This window comes from Hippopotamus amphibius, chromosome 7 (genome assembly GCF_030028045.1).
Source record: "Hippopotamus amphibius kiboko isolate mHipAmp2 chromosome 7, mHipAmp2.hap2, whole genome shotgun sequence".
Classification (NCBI taxonomy): Eukaryota; Metazoa; Chordata; class Mammalia; order Artiodactyla; family Hippopotamidae; genus Hippopotamus; species Hippopotamus amphibius.
Window position 1 is genome coordinate 84,116,703 of NC_080192.1, and position 15,888 is coordinate 84,132,590.

Genomic DNA, 15,888 nt, shown 5'->3' on the forward strand with positions numbered 1-15,888 from the left:
CAGAGACCTCAGTGATAACCTTAAACATACCAACATTTGAATTATAGGCATCCCAGAAGAAGAAGAAAACAAGAAAGGGTCTGAGAAAATATTTGAAGAGGTTATAGTGGAAAACTTCCCCAACATGGGAAAGGAAATAATTCACCAAGTCCAAGAAGCACAGAGAGTCCCATACAGAATAAACCCAAGGAGAAATACACCAAGACACATATTAATCAAACGAACGACAATTAAACACAAAGAAAAAATATTAAAAGCAGCAAGAGAAAAGCAACAAACAACATATAAGGGAAAACCCATCAGGATAACAGCTGACCTTTCTACAGAAACTCTGCAGGCCAGAAGGGAATGGCAGGATATACTGAAAGTCCTGAAAGAGAGAAACCTACAGCCAAGAATACTCTACCCAGCAAGAATCTCATTCAGATTTGAGGGAGAAATCAAAAGCTTTCCCGACAAGCAAAAGTTAAGAGAATTCAGCACCACCAAACCAGGCTTACAAGTGCTAAAGGAACTTCTCTAAGTAGGAAACACAAGAAAAGGAAAACACCTACAAATACAAACCCAAAACAATTCAGAAAATGGTAATTGGAACACACATGTCAATAATCACTTTAAATGTAAATGGATTAAATGCTCCAACCAAAAGACACAGACTGGCTGAATGGATACAAAAACAAGACCCTTCTATATGCTGCCTACAAGAAACCCACTTCAGACCAAGGGATACATATAGACTGAAAGTAAAGGGATGGAACAAGATATTCCATGCAAATGGAAGTCCAAAGAAAGCTGGAGTAGCAATACTCATAACAGACAAATTAGACTTGAAAGTAAAGACTATTACAAGAGACAAGGAAGGACACTACATAATGATCAAGGGATCCATTCAAGAAGAACATATCATAATGGCAAATATCTATGCCCCCAATATAGGAGCACCTCAATACATAAGGCAAATGCTAACAGCCCTAAAAGGGGACATCGACAGTAACACAATAATAGTGGGAGACTTGAACACCCCACTTACATCAATGGACAGATCATCCAAACAGAAAATAAATAAAGACACACAAGCTTTAAATGACACATTAGACCATCTCGACTTCATTGATATTTATAGGACATTCCATCCAAAAACGACAGACTACACTTTCTTCTCAAGTGCACACGGAACATTTTCCAGGATAGATCACATCTTGGGTCACAAATCAAACCTCAGCAAATTCAAGAAAACTGAAATCATATCAAGCATCTTCTCAGACCACAACGCCATGAGACTAGATATCAATTACAGGAAAAAAACTGCAAAAAATACAAACACATGGAGGCTAAACAATTCACTCTTAAACAACCAAGGAATCACTAAAGAAATCAAAGAGGAAATCAAAAAATATCTAGAAACAAATGACAACGAAAACACAACAACCCAAAACCTATGGGATGCAGCAAAAGCAGTTCTAAGAGGGAAGTTTATAGCAATACAGTCCTACCTTAAGAAACAAGAAAATCATCGAATAAACAACCTAACCTTACACATAAAACAACTAGAGAAAGAAGAACAAAGAAACCCCAAAGGGAGCAGAAGGAAAGAAATCATAAAGATCAGAGCAGAAATAAATGAAAAAGAAAGGAAAGAAACCATAAGAAAAATAAATAAAACTAAAAGCTGGTTCTTTGAGAAGATTAACAAAATTGATAAACCATTAGCCAGACTCATCAAGAAAAAAAGGGAGAAGATGCAAATCAACAGAATTAGAAATGAAAAAGGAGAAGTCACAACGGACACCTCAGAAATACAAAACATCACGAGAGACTACTACAAGCAACTATATGCCAATCAATTGGATAACCTGGAAGAAATGGATACATTCTTAGAAAAATACAATCTTCCAAGACTGAACCAGGAAGAAATAGAAACCATGAACAGACCAATCACAAGTACGGAAATTGAGACTGTGATTAAAAATCTCCCAACACACAAAAGCCCAGGACCAGATGGGTTCATGGGCGAATTCTATCAAACATTTCGAGAAGAGTTAACACCTATCCTTCTCAAACTCTTCCAAAATATTGCAGAAGGCAGAGCACTCCCAAACTCATTCTACGAGGCTACCATCACCCTGATACCAAAACCAGGCAAAGATGTCACAAAAAAAGAAAACTACAGACCAATATCACTGATGAATATAGATGCAAAAATCCTCAACAAAATACTAGCTAACAGACTCCAACAGCACATTAAAAAAATCATACACCACGATCAAGTGGGGTTTATCCCTGGGATGCAAGGATTCTTCAATATACGCAAATCAATCAACGTGATACATCATATCAACAAATTGAAGGATAAAAACCATATGATCATTTCAATAGATGCAGAAAAAGCTTTTGACAAAGTTCAACATCCATTTATGATAAAAGCTCTCCAGAAAATGGGCATAGAAGGAAATTACCTCAACATAATAAAAGCCATATATGAAAAACCAAAAGCCAAAATTGTTCTCAATGGGGAAAAACTGGAAGAATTCCCTCTAAGAACATGAACAAGACAAGGGTGTCCACTCTCACCACTATTATTCAACATAGTTTTGGAAGTTTTAGCCACAGCAATCAGAGAAGAAAAAGAAATAAAAGGAATCCAAATTTGGAAAAGAAGAAGTAAAATTGTCACTCTTTGCAGATGACATGATAGTATATATAGAAAACCCTAAAGACTCTACCAGAAAACTGCTAGCACTAATTGATGAGTTTAGTAAAGTAGCAGGATACAAAATTAATGCACAGAAATCTCTTGCATTCCTATACACTAACAACAGAAGAGCAGAAAGAGAAATTAAGGAAACTCTCCCATTCACCATTGCAACAAAAAGAATAAAATACCTAGGAATAAACCTGCCTAAGGAGGCAAAAGATCTGTATGCAGAAAACTTTAAGACATTGATGAAAGAAATCAAAGATGACACAAACAGATGGAGGGACATACCATGTTCCTGGATTGGAAGAATCAACATCGTGAAAATGTCTGTACTACCCAAAGCAATTTACAGATTCAATGCAATCCCGATCAAATTACCAATGGCATTTTTCACAGAACTAGAGCAAGAAATCTTACAATTTGTATGGAAACGCAAAAGACCCCGAATAGCCAAAGCAATCTTGAGAAGGAAAAATGGAGTTGGTGGAATCAGGCTTCCTGACTTCAAACTATACTACAAGGCCATAGTGATCAAGACAGTATGGTACTGGCACAAAAATAGAAAGGAAGATCAATGGAATAGAATAGAGAACTCAGAAGTAAGCCCAAACACATATGGGCACCTTATCTTTGACAAAGGAGGCACGAGTATACAATGGAAAAAAGACAGCCTCTTCAATAAGTGGTGCTGGGAAAATTGGACAGCAACATGTAAAAGAATGAAATTAGAACACTTCCTAACACCATACACAAAAATAAACTCCAAATGGATTAAAGACCTACATGTAAGGCCAGACACTATCAAACTCCTAGAGGAAAACATAGGCAGAACACTCTATGACATCCATCAAAGCAAGATCCTTTTTGACCCACCTCCTAGAATCATGGAAATAAAATCAAGAATAAATGAATGGGACCTCATGAAACTTAAAAGCTTTTGCACAGCAAAAGAAACCATAAACAAGACTAAAAGGCAACCCTCAGAATGGGAAAGAATAATTGCCTATGAAACAACGGACAAAGGATTAACCTCCAAAATATACAAGCAGCTCATGAAGCTTAATACCAAAAAAGCAAATAACCCAATCCACACATGGGCAGAAGACCTAAATAGACATTTCTCCAAAGAAGACATACAGATGGCCAACAAACACATGAAAAGATGCTCAACATCACTCATCATCAGAGAAATGCAAGTCAAAGCCACAATGAGGTATCACCTCACACCAATCAGAATGGCCATCATCACAAAGTCTGGAAACCACAAATGTTGGAGAGGGTGTGGAGAAAAGGGAACTCTCCTGCACTGTTGGTGGACTGTAAGTTGGTACAGACACTATGGAAAACAATTTGGAGGTTCCTTAAAAAACTACAAATAGAACTACCATATGATCCAGTAATCCCACTCCTGGGCATATACCCAAAGAAAACCATAATCCCAAAAGAAACGTGTACCATAATGTTTATTGCAGCACTCTTTACAATAGCCAGGACATGGAAGCAACCTAAATGCCCATCAACAAATGAATGGATACAGAAGATGTGGCATATATATACAATGGAATATTACTCAGCTATAAAAAGGGATGAGATGGAGCTACATGTAATGAGGTGGATAGAACTACAATCTGTCATACATAGTGAAGTAAGTCAGAAAGAGAAGGACAAATATTGTATGCTAACTCACATATACGGAATCTAAAAATGGTACTGCTGAACTCAGTGACAAGAACAAGGGTGCAGATACAGAGAATGGACTGGAGAACTCGAGGTATGGGAGGGGGCGGGGGGTGAAGGGGAAACTGAGAAGAAGCGAGAGAGTAGCACAGACATATATATACTACCAACTGTAAAATAGTCAGTGGGAAGTTGTTGTATAACAAAGGGAGTCCAACTCGAGGATGGAAGATGCCTTAGAGGACTGGGGCGGGGAGGGTGGCGGGGACTCGAGGGGGGGGAGTCAAGGAAGGGAGGGAATACAGGGATATGTGTATAAAAACAGATGATTGAACCTGGTGTACCCCAAAAAAAAAAAAAAATGCCCACTCCATTCATTTGATAGAAGACATGTACTGACTGCCTTATTCACGCTAGGGAGTGGAGGGCATCGAAAGATGATAAAAACAGGATTACTTCCCCCAAGAAATGCGCAGCCTGGTAGGGACCACAGCAAGCTGTGTTATCAAGGAAACTGTGATACACACTAAAATAAACTGAAAGGCACAGCAGCATAGTGAGAAGAAACACAAAGCACCTTGTAGGGAGCCCCAGAGACACTGGGGAGAGTGGGGTGAGGGGCCCTGGGCATCTGCCAACAGCCCACGTCCTGGCCACAAAGCACAACCACTACAGTCAGCACAGTCAGCACCCCTGCTTCCCCAGCACCACAGTCCAAGGCTGTCCTATTAGTACAGGCAGACCTTGTCTCATTGTGCTTCACAGATATTGCAGTTTTTATAAGCGGGAAACCTTGCATGGAGCAGGTCTAATGTGCCATTTTTCTAACAGCATTTGCTCACTTTGTGTCTCTGTGTCACACTTTGGTAACTCTCACAATATTTCAAACTTTCCCATTATTAGTACATTTTTTGGGTGATTTCTGATCAGTGACCTTTGATGTTACTACCACGACTCGCTGAAGGCTCAGATGATGGTTAACATTTTTTTTTGATGGTTAGCATTTTTTAACAATAAAGCATTTTTAGTTAAGGTATGTACGTTGTTTTTTAAACATAATGCTATTGCACACTTAATAGACTACAGTATAGTGTGAACATAACTTTTGTATGTACTGGGAAACCAAAAAATTCGTCTGACTCACTTTATCGCAATATTCACTCTATTATGTGGTCAGGACCCAAACGCACAGTATCTCCGAAGTTGGCCTGTAATTTACCTGTAAAACCTCAGGGACACGTATTTCAGAGGTTTCCTGAGACCCAGAAAGTGGAGACAACCATGGGCTCTCACTTCATGCCTATTACAAAAGCAAAGGTTGGAAAGCCAGATAATGTCCTGCTGGTGAGTATAGACAGAAAAGCAACCTAGCTATACGTGCTCAGTCAAAAGGAGTAAACAAACACTCTCTGACCCAGAAATTCCACCCATAGATGCAGATCCCAAATAAGTGCACATGCAGCCCCGTAAGGGAGCATGTGTAGAGATGCTCACGCCCATGTTCCTCCAGCCGTCCCTGTGCTGAGAGTTGAAGGTCATCTGGGTGTAAACAGGTAAAATGTGGTGGATGCACATCTTGATATCAGAAAGTAATTAATTAGAAGCAACAAATTTACACCTGGCAGCATGAAGACATCTTTAAAATGTGCTTAGAGGAAAAAACTTGAGGAAGCAAATGAGATGTATAACCAATATAGTTTATATGAATTAAAACACACACACTCAAACCAAAAACATTCATTTTGCCAGAACACATACAAACCAAAAGATACATGTTCAATGACATGGATTCTGTGGAGAAGGGAACTGGGAAAGAGAATGGCCTCGCGTGGACCAGTGATGGTGGCATCCCGTGACCAGAGCACTGCACAGAGGAAAGGCGTTGTTACCCGGTCTTGGCCATATCATCCCTGGATTTGGACCTCATTTACTCCTCTCTCAAGTCCCTACACGTTCTCTCCAGTCACCAGACATGACTCAGGAGACAAGAGGTGCCTGGGGATTGAACAGCCCCCCAAACACCTTATTAATCTCTACCTCACCTCGTTGCTGTGAGACCAGCAGCAGGAGACATCAAGACAGGTAAATATCTCAACAGAGTCCAGTCGGTACACATGTCGACTCACCATTTAGAGAGAGAAGCATTGAAAGGAGAGAGGGAACGAGAGAAAAAAGAAGCGGGGAGGAAATAGGGAAGACTGAAGTCTTCACTCGGTATTTGAGTCAGAACTGAGACATTTCAAATTAACTGTGTTCAGTGCTTGTTGATAAGCTTGTGTCATAACTTAAGTACCTGCCATGTACTTTCACATGTACAGGCAAACCTCAGGGATGTTGCAGGGTCGGTTCCAGACCAATATAGCAAATATCACAATAAAGTGAGTCACACAAGAACAAGGACGCAGGTGCAGAGAATGGACTGGAGAACTCAAGGTTTGGGGGGGGGGGGGCAGGGGGTGAAGGGGAAGCTGAGATGAAGCGAGAGAGTAGCACAGACATATATATAGTACCAACTGTTAAATAGATAGCCAGTGGGAAGTTGTTGTATAACAAAGGGAGTCCAACTCGAGGATGGAAGATGCCTTAGAGGACTGGGATGGGGAGGGTGGGGGGGACTCGAGGGAGGGTGGGGGGGGAGTTGAGGGAGGGAGGGAATATGGGGATATGTGTATAAAAACAGATGATTGAACTTGGTGTACCCCCCCAAAAATAATAAATTAAAAAAATAAAAAAATAAAAAAAAATAAAGTGAGTCTGAGTCACAGGAAATTTTTGATTGCCCAGTACATATAAAAGTTATATTTATACTACAGTGTAGTCTATTAAGTGTGCAATAGCATTATGCCTAAAAATGCAACATACATATCTTAATTTAAAAATACTCTATTGCTAAAAATTGCTAACCAACACCTGAGCCTTTAGCGAGTTGTAATCTGTTTACTGGTGGAGGGTCTGGCCTCAGTGTTGACAGCTGCTGACGGATCAGGGTGGTTCCTGGTTGCCGAAGGCTGGAGTGGCTTTGGCAGTTTCTTAAAATAAGACAACAGTGAAGTTTGCTTCATTGATTGACTCTTTCTTTCATGAACACCTCTGTAGCATGCAAAGCTGTTTGATAGCATTTTACCCACAGAACTTCTTTCAAAATTGGAGTCAATCCTTTCAAACCCTGATGCTGCTTTATCAACTAAGTTTAGGTAATATTCTAAATCCTTGGTTGACATTTCAACAATCTTCACAGACTCTTCACCAGGAGTAGATTCCATCTCAAGGAACTACTCTCTTTGCTCATCTGTAAGAAGCAACTTCTCATCCATTCAAATTTTCTCTTGAGATTGCAGCAATTCAGTCACATCTTCAGGCTCCACTTCTAATTCTAGTTCTCTTGCTGTTTTCACCACATCTGCAATTACTTCCTCCACTAAAGTCTTCAATCCCTCAAAGTCATCCATGAGGGTTGGAATCAAATTCTTCCAAACTCTTGTTACTGTTGATATTTTGACCTCTTCCCATGAATCACAAATGTTATTAATGTCATCTGGAATGATGAATCCTTTCCAGAAGGTTTTCAATTGACTTTGCCCAGATCCATCAGAGGAATCCCTCCCTACCTGTGGCAGCTACAGCCATATAAAGTGTGTTTCTTTTTTTTATACATCTTTATTGGAGTATAATTGCTTTACAATGTTGTGCTAGTTTCTGCTGTACAACAAAGTGAATCAGCTGTATTTGTACATATCCCCATATCACCTTCCTCTTAAGCCTCCCTCCCACCCTCCCCAACCCACCCTTTTAGGTCTTCACAAAGCACCAAGCTGATCTCCCTGTGCTATGCAGCAGCTTCCCACTAGCTATTTATTTTTACCATTGACAGTGTATATATGTCAATGCTACTCTCTATGTCCCCGCACCCCCTTCCTCCCCAGTGTCCTCAAGTCTGTTCTCTATGTCTGCATCTTTATTCCTGCCCTGTCACTAGGTTCATCAATACCATTTTTCTAGATTCCATATATATGCGTTAGCATACAGTATTTGTTTTTCTCTTTACAGCTTACGTCACTCTGTATGACAAACTCTAGGTCCATCCACCTCACTACAAACAACTCAATTTTGTTCCTTTTTATGGCTGAGTAGTATGAAATGTATTTCTTAAAAAATACTTGAAAGTTGAAATTACTCCATGATCCATGGGCTGCAGAATGGATATTGTGTTAGCAGGCATGAAAGCAACATTAATCTCATTGTCCATCTCCATCAGAGCTCTTGGGTGACCAGGTACACTGTCAATGAGCAGTAATATTTTGAAAGGAATCTTTTTTTCTGAGCAATAGGTCTCAACAGTGGGCTTAAAATATTCAGTAAACTACGTTGTAAACAGATATGCTGTCATCCAGGCTTTGCTGTTCCATTTACAGAGCACAGGCAGAGTAGGTTTAGCATAATTCTAAGGGCCCTAGGATTTTCAGATGGTAAATGAGCACTGGCTTCAACTTCAAGTCACCAGCTGCATTAGCCCTTAACAAGAGAGTCTGCCTGTCCTTTGAAGATTTGAAGTCAGGCACTGACTTCTCTAGCTTTGAAAGTCCTAGATGGCATCTTCCAAAAGAAGCCTGTTTCATCTGCATTGAAAATCTGTTGTTCATTGTAGCTTCATTAACTCTCGTAGCTGCATCTTCTGGATAACTTGTTACAGCTTCTACATTAGCACTTGCTGCTTCCTCTTGTAATTTTTTTTTTTACTTTTTGATGTCGATTTATTATTTATCCCTTCGCCAATATTCAAACAGGCAGGCAGTCATAAAACATTCAAAAAGATCCTCTAAAACAGTCAAGGCATCTGTTTTACCTCAGTTCTTATGGAGACGTCTTCTTTCCTTAAACCTCATGAACCACCCTCTGCTAGCTTCGAACTTTTTTTCTGCAGCTTCCTCACCTCTCTCAGCCTTAACAGAATTGAAGTTAATTAGGGTCTTGCTCTGCATCAGGGTTTGGCTTAAGAGAACGTTGTGGCTGGTTTGATGTTGTATCCAGACACTGAGACTTTCTGCATATCAGCAAGAAGGCTATTTGCATTCTTATTATTCCTGTGTGTTTACTGAAGTAGCACTTTTAAGTTCCTTCAAGAATTTTTCTGGGGGCTTCCCTGGTTGGCACAGTGGTTAGGAATCCGCCTGCCAATGCAGGGGACACGGGGTCGATCCCTGCTCCCGGAAGATCCCACATCCAGTGGAGCAACTAAGCCCGTGCACCACAACTACTGAGCCCAAGTGCCACAACTACTGAAGCCCGCGCACCTAGAGCCATGCTCCACAATAAGAATAGCCACCACACTGAGAAGCCCCCACAATGCAACGAAGAGCAGCCCCTGCTCTCCGCAACTGGAGAAAGCCTTCGCACAGCAATGAAGACCCAACGCAGCCAATAAATAAATAATAAAATTAAAAAAAAAAAACACCTCAAAAAAAAAAGAAAGAATTTTTCCTGTGCATTCACAACTCAGCTAACTGGTGCAAGAATGTTAGCTTTCAGCCTGTCAGCTTTTGACATGCCTTCCTCACTAAGCTTAATTGTTTCTAGCTTTTGATTTAAAGTGAGAGAGGTATGACTCTGCCTTTCACTTGAACTCTTAGAGGCCATTGTAGGGTTATTAACTGGCCTAATTTCAATATTGTTGTGTGTGAGGGAACAGGAAGGGGCCCGAGGAGAGGGAGAGAGACGGGGGAACAGCAGTCAGTGGAGTTTGAATGCACACAACATTATTGCCTAAGCTTACCATCTTATATGGGTGCAGTTAATGTCCCCCCAAAACCTTTGCAAGAGTAACATCAAAGATCACTGATCACTTACAAATATAATAATAATGAAAAAGACTGAAATATTGTAAGAATTACCAAAACCTGACGGAGAGACATGAAGTGAGCAAATGCTGTCGAAAAAGTGGAGCCAATAGACTTGCTCATTGCAGAGTTGCCACAAACCTTCAATTTGTAAAAAAATGTAATATCCACAAAGTGCAATAAAGAGAAGCACAATAAAAGGATGTGTGCCTGTACTTACACAGTCAACAGATGGTTGAGTCCGTGGGTGCAGAGCCCCTGGATACAGAGGGCTGACTGTGCTGCGCCGTTTTACATCAGGCACTTGAGCACCCGTGCATTCTGGTATCTGTAGGGTCCTGGAGCCAGCCCCAGGATACCAAGAGATTCTGCACTTGTAGCTAGTGGGAAAAACTGAAAATAGTAAAACAAATTTCATTGAGTCTGTTGCTAGTTCTGATAAAAAAAAAAACTAAGGAGACAATATCTTTGGCATGACATTAATATTTTCATTAGCAAGAGTAGTAATATTAACAACTTATTTTAGCATTCCTTTCCTTGCAAGAGCACAGAAGGCTTTCCTAGGCTGGTTGACAAGTGTGAAGACTGTCCAGATGTTTTGCACTCACGTTCAGTAATGTATCTTCATTCAATAAGACTCTGTGTGATTTGAGACCTGAGCCAATAATTATCAGCCACAGAGTTCTTGCTGACAGTCTACAATTTCGAACTCTGGGGACCTGCAGGAAGAGTGAGCTCCAAAGCGGTCTTTCGTTTTAGCACATTCCTCATGCTGTACGTGGCCTGGTTTCATCAATGACAAAATACTCATACACCTTCCCAGGAATCAAAATGCAGCTGTTTTGACTGTAACATGGGTGGAACAGCTGTTTATAATGTCACATAGTGCAAGTGATTCAACTAACTCTTCCCACCTATGAAGAGTTTTTGTGGCCACATTTACCAAAGGCTTTTGTTTTGTTTCTAGCAATGCCTCCACCAACATACCAGCTACACAGCCCCCTCTTCAAATAAATCATTCACTTTGAGTAGACATTCCCAGTATGCGCTGGGAGTTCACACACGTCAGTTCTGAGCTCCACTTCAAAGGCTCCTCACTGTCTCTGCCTTAGGGCGCCAGCTGCCAACAGCAGGGCCGGGGCTTAGAGACTTGGCTGGTTCTGCTGGGGGCAGCGAACACCCAGTCCCATGCCTGACCATCCATCAGCAGATGCACTTTGCAGGGGGCACAGGTGCTTGGGAATCACCTGCCCCTCCAGACTGTGAGCCCTGAGAGTAGAGCATCTGGGCTCCGCGGTCAGACACATGGAACTGAGTCCTCACTTCTCCATGTACTCTCTGAAGTCGGGCCCTTACTTCACCCTCTGAGCTTCGCAACACAACCTTGTGTCAATGCAGGGCGCAATCTCCTCCCTCCAAGGACTTCTGCACATGCTGCCTGTGACAATAACCTGCTGCCGTGTCGCAAGTTTCTCGATGCTGCCCCTTTGGACTCCCTGCTGCCTCTGATCTCCCACAACTTGGCCTTGCCTCCTCTGCCCACCACGTACTCCCCACCCTCCAGCAGCCTGCACGAACCACCTCTCTCCCTACTCGGCCACCTCTGCATCCTTCAAGCCTCACTTTCAATGTCCTGTGTTTTCTGGAAGAGCTCTCCCGACTGCAGGCTGAGTTCAGGCTCCCCTCCAATGCTCTGGAACTCTCTGTCCATACCCCCACTAAAGCAAATACTGTCCTGCCTTCTAAGTGCTTGTTTACATGTCTGTATCTGCACCGGACTGAAACCCCAGCCCCAGCCCCAAAAGCAGAGGCTATGTCTTTCCTCCGTGGTGACTGCGAGATCCCACCGGCAGAAGGCCCTCAGCACACAGGGTCCCCTCTCCGCTCCTCATCTCTGGGGCCTCTGCCTGGATGGTCAAAGTCTCTGCCGCCCTTGGTCTCCATCCTTTCTCCCCTTCCTCAACGCTGACCACTACCTCCTCTAGTGTTCGAAAGCAGCTAAACCCTAGTCCAGGAGATACGTGAAGGTCTGCAGAGACTCGGCTGGGAAGTCAGGAAATACAGACCAGTAAATGTCCCAAGTCCATATGATTCCCCTGCCAGGCTATTCTTTGTGAACCTTCTGTTCCCTTACAGCAATAAACATCAAATCGGGAAAAGAGAAAGCGCCTGTGTGCTTGTTATGGGGTGGGGTGGGGAGGAAGAGGACACCCCAATGGCTGCTTGTAGGGAAGGAGCGGGAGTGGCCACTTCACAGAGAAAGGAAACTGCCTGCGCCCCTGGGGAGCGCTGATCTGGCCAGTGCAGCTGCCTCCCTGTGGTCCCCAAACTGCTCCAGAGAAAGGGCCCCTCCCCTCCAGAGATACAGCCTCCCTGGCAAGCCAGCTCCTGTGCTCCCCCTTTGCTGATGCTGGGAGCTCCAGGGCTCTTTCTCTGATGCCAAAACACTTCTTTCTCCTTTTTCATTTGAGAAAGCTGGGTTTGGGGGATATGCTTTATAGGAATACAAGGAAGTCAGTCTCTGACAATACATTGGTGTCCTGGGGTCCCATGTGCCCACCGTCCCTTCCTGCCCCCCAAATTCCCCAAAACTAGTAAGGAGAGGTCAGGGTCTCATTCCAGACAGTCATTTTGGGCCAGTTTCTGTTAACTCATGGCTCTGACCACATTGAAGATTTTATGTGTCATTTCCTCACCCACAGTCACCCTTAAAGCCGTACCATCACCACAAAACAAGCTGATAGATATCCAGCCCCGAGGAGGAAGCTGCAAAAGATGTGACTACCTGGTAAGTACAGACAGCTCACCTTTCCCTACAAGCCAGCGGAGAGACGAGGCCCCTCAGTTCACATAAAGGTCCAAAGGGCTTTCTGGTTCCATGTGTTTCTAATCCCACTTGTTTAGCATCCAGAGCCAGCAACCTCCCGCCCACGTAGAGATTCCAGATGAAATACAGAACAACAAATGATTTTTTTAAAAATATAAGTGTGTCCCAAATATTGCATGGGACACGCTTATTCTAAAAATTCATTCATTGTTTATCTGAAATTCAAATATAACTTGATGTTCTGTATTTTGACCAGCTTTTTATTCTTCCGAGAATGTAAAGATTCTTGGGGTTTTGTTTTAAGGAATGACCTGAGACTGAAGGTTTCATGCATCCTTACTTCACTAAGAGTTCATAACCAACCCAACCTCTGCAGTTGATCGAAGTGGCAAGTACTAACTAATATACTTCTCTGACTTTCATGTTCTCCCTCCTTAGCCCCTGGAGGGGAGTCCTGCAGCAGCGAGGCCACAAGGCCAGCTAATCAGAAGTGGGACAGGCTGTGGATGACCCTAGATGCATCCAGATCCCCCACAGTCCAGATGTGGTTCCAGTCTTACTGACTATGGTCCTGTTCCTCCTCCTTCCCCCTGGTTTGGTCTCAAGGACTGGATAACAATTGAGGAATTTATAAAAAGCCCAATAAGTGAAAGTGATTCAAGGAAGAAAGACAATTTCAGTCTAATTTTATTCAGTTCGATCTTAGCTCACTTTCCAAGAGTCACCTTTTAAAACAGTTTGCTGAACCAAAATATGTTTTAGATCTGTTCCTTCTGTAGAAACATACAAACGAGAACCTGTTTAAGAAATATGACCTGCATCCTGACTTTTCCCAAGAAAAGCAGGTTAGAAAGCCCTGTTGTAATTTTTTCAAAGGGATCACATTTGAGGCCTAGACAAGCCCCTGGTTTGCACCTGGGACATCCAGAGAGGACAGGAGGGGCGTCTCCTCCCCACACCTGGAGGAAAACAGTGGAAAAGAGGAACCAGGAGGAATTAGAGGAGGAGAGGGCAGTAATGTTATCTCTGGTGCCTACTGTGTGCCAAGACTGCAGGATGGCTTACACGACTCAATTCTTATATTAATCCCAGGAGGCTAAAAGGGCTCAGAAGGGATTAAATAACTAGAAAGTTTACACAGCTCTTAAGGGGCAGCTTCAATTCAACACCAGATATTTGGAATTCCAAAGCAGTGCTTGCCAGATGTAGACTAAGTACCAGACGATTTTTTTTTTTCAGACGATTTTTATAATGACTAAGTAAAACACTTTAATTTTCCTGAACTTGTGAGAAAGTATTATTATTGTGTAAAAATATTAAATGAGAATAGGAACCATCTGGGCAGTCATGATAATTTTTCAGGTTATTTGAAACCTTCAACTTTCCCTGGTTCTGTTTCAACCCCAGCCCCCCATCTCCAGCACACAATGGACTAAACAAAACTGCCAAAATGTTGTTAAGCTCCCCAGCTCTCTACTTTGCTGGCGCACAGAGTGATGAAGACCATAGAAAGAAATATAATTGAAAAATAAAAGATAATTTTTCTGTCTTTTAAAGTGCATGTGAGGACCAGGAATTCCACCTGGCAGTCTGGTCCCAAGTGTCCCTCCATCTCCTGACAGCCAACAGGGAGACTAAGGGGCAGGGAAAGCCCAGGCATCCCCCCGAGGTCACAGGGGAACGTGGGCTACGGGCCCCAGAGGAAGAGGGGCCCATGGTCATGGCTCATTATTCAGAGATAAGCTTCCTGAGCAGTAGACACACTCTTTCCTTTGCACAACGACTCCATAGGGCAGAGGCTGTTATGATCCCCGTTTGCACAGAGGAAAGTCGGGGTGCAGGGGCAGAACTGGTCAGCACCCCGTCCACGGCCCTCAGCTGCCGGGAGCTGGTGCAGGGGTCGGAGCAGGCGTCCAACATCTGCTTCCGTCTCAGACCCCCCAGCCGCAGCCACCAGCTTGCCTGACCCCCACACGGTGGGGGCTCCCAGACCTCACTCCCTTGGTTCTCCAGTGAGTTTCACTCTTTCCTTCTGCCAAGGACACAGATGCCAGACACAGGGCCGGCTGTGGTGTGGACAAAGGCAGAGAAGGACACAGGACTGTGTGCTCCAAAGGACAGGAAGGGGCCACAGCAGGGAAATGGGAGACACCCAAGTTCAGGGACAGGCTCCCCAGAGAGGGGACATTTAGAGAGGACGTTAGAGAAGACTTGAAGGTTCAGACACAGATGAGCAAGAGCCAGAGGGCAAAGCCGGTGAAGGAAGGAAGGCCCTGAGCGGGCGGGAGCCAGTGCCTGGGGGTGGGAAACGGGGTTGGGGGCGGGGGGAGGCACCGGGGTATCAGGGCTGCAGCCTTGCAGAATGGGGAGTGTGCACCGCCTGGGGTCCTGGGTACCACAGGGGCCCGCACGCGGAGGCCCTGGTGGGATACTGTGAAGGTCTGGGTGGGAAGGGGTTTAAGCAAGAAGTGAAGCTCCTGAGGGCAGCAACAGCATCTGGGGCTGCTGGGGGTGGGAGAGGCATCCCAGGGCGGTTCTCTGTCAACTCAATTCTGTTCTGACACCAACCACTCAGGGTTAGTGCAGACCCCGCAGGTCAAGGGCAAAGTCTTTCCCAAGACCCCTCCCCCTTCAGATGCAGCCACAAGTCTTGGGGACCATCTGTGCTGCTGACCAACTAGCTCTAAGTGTGGGGGTCCCATGACCTCTGTAGGTTCCATTCTGACGCGCAGAAATTACTGAAAGCGCTACACCTACAATTACAGTTTCGTTGTAGAGGATACAGATCAGGACAGCCAAACAGAAGAGGTGTTGGGGGTAAGGTCTGAGGGAGAGGGAGCAAAGCTGCTATG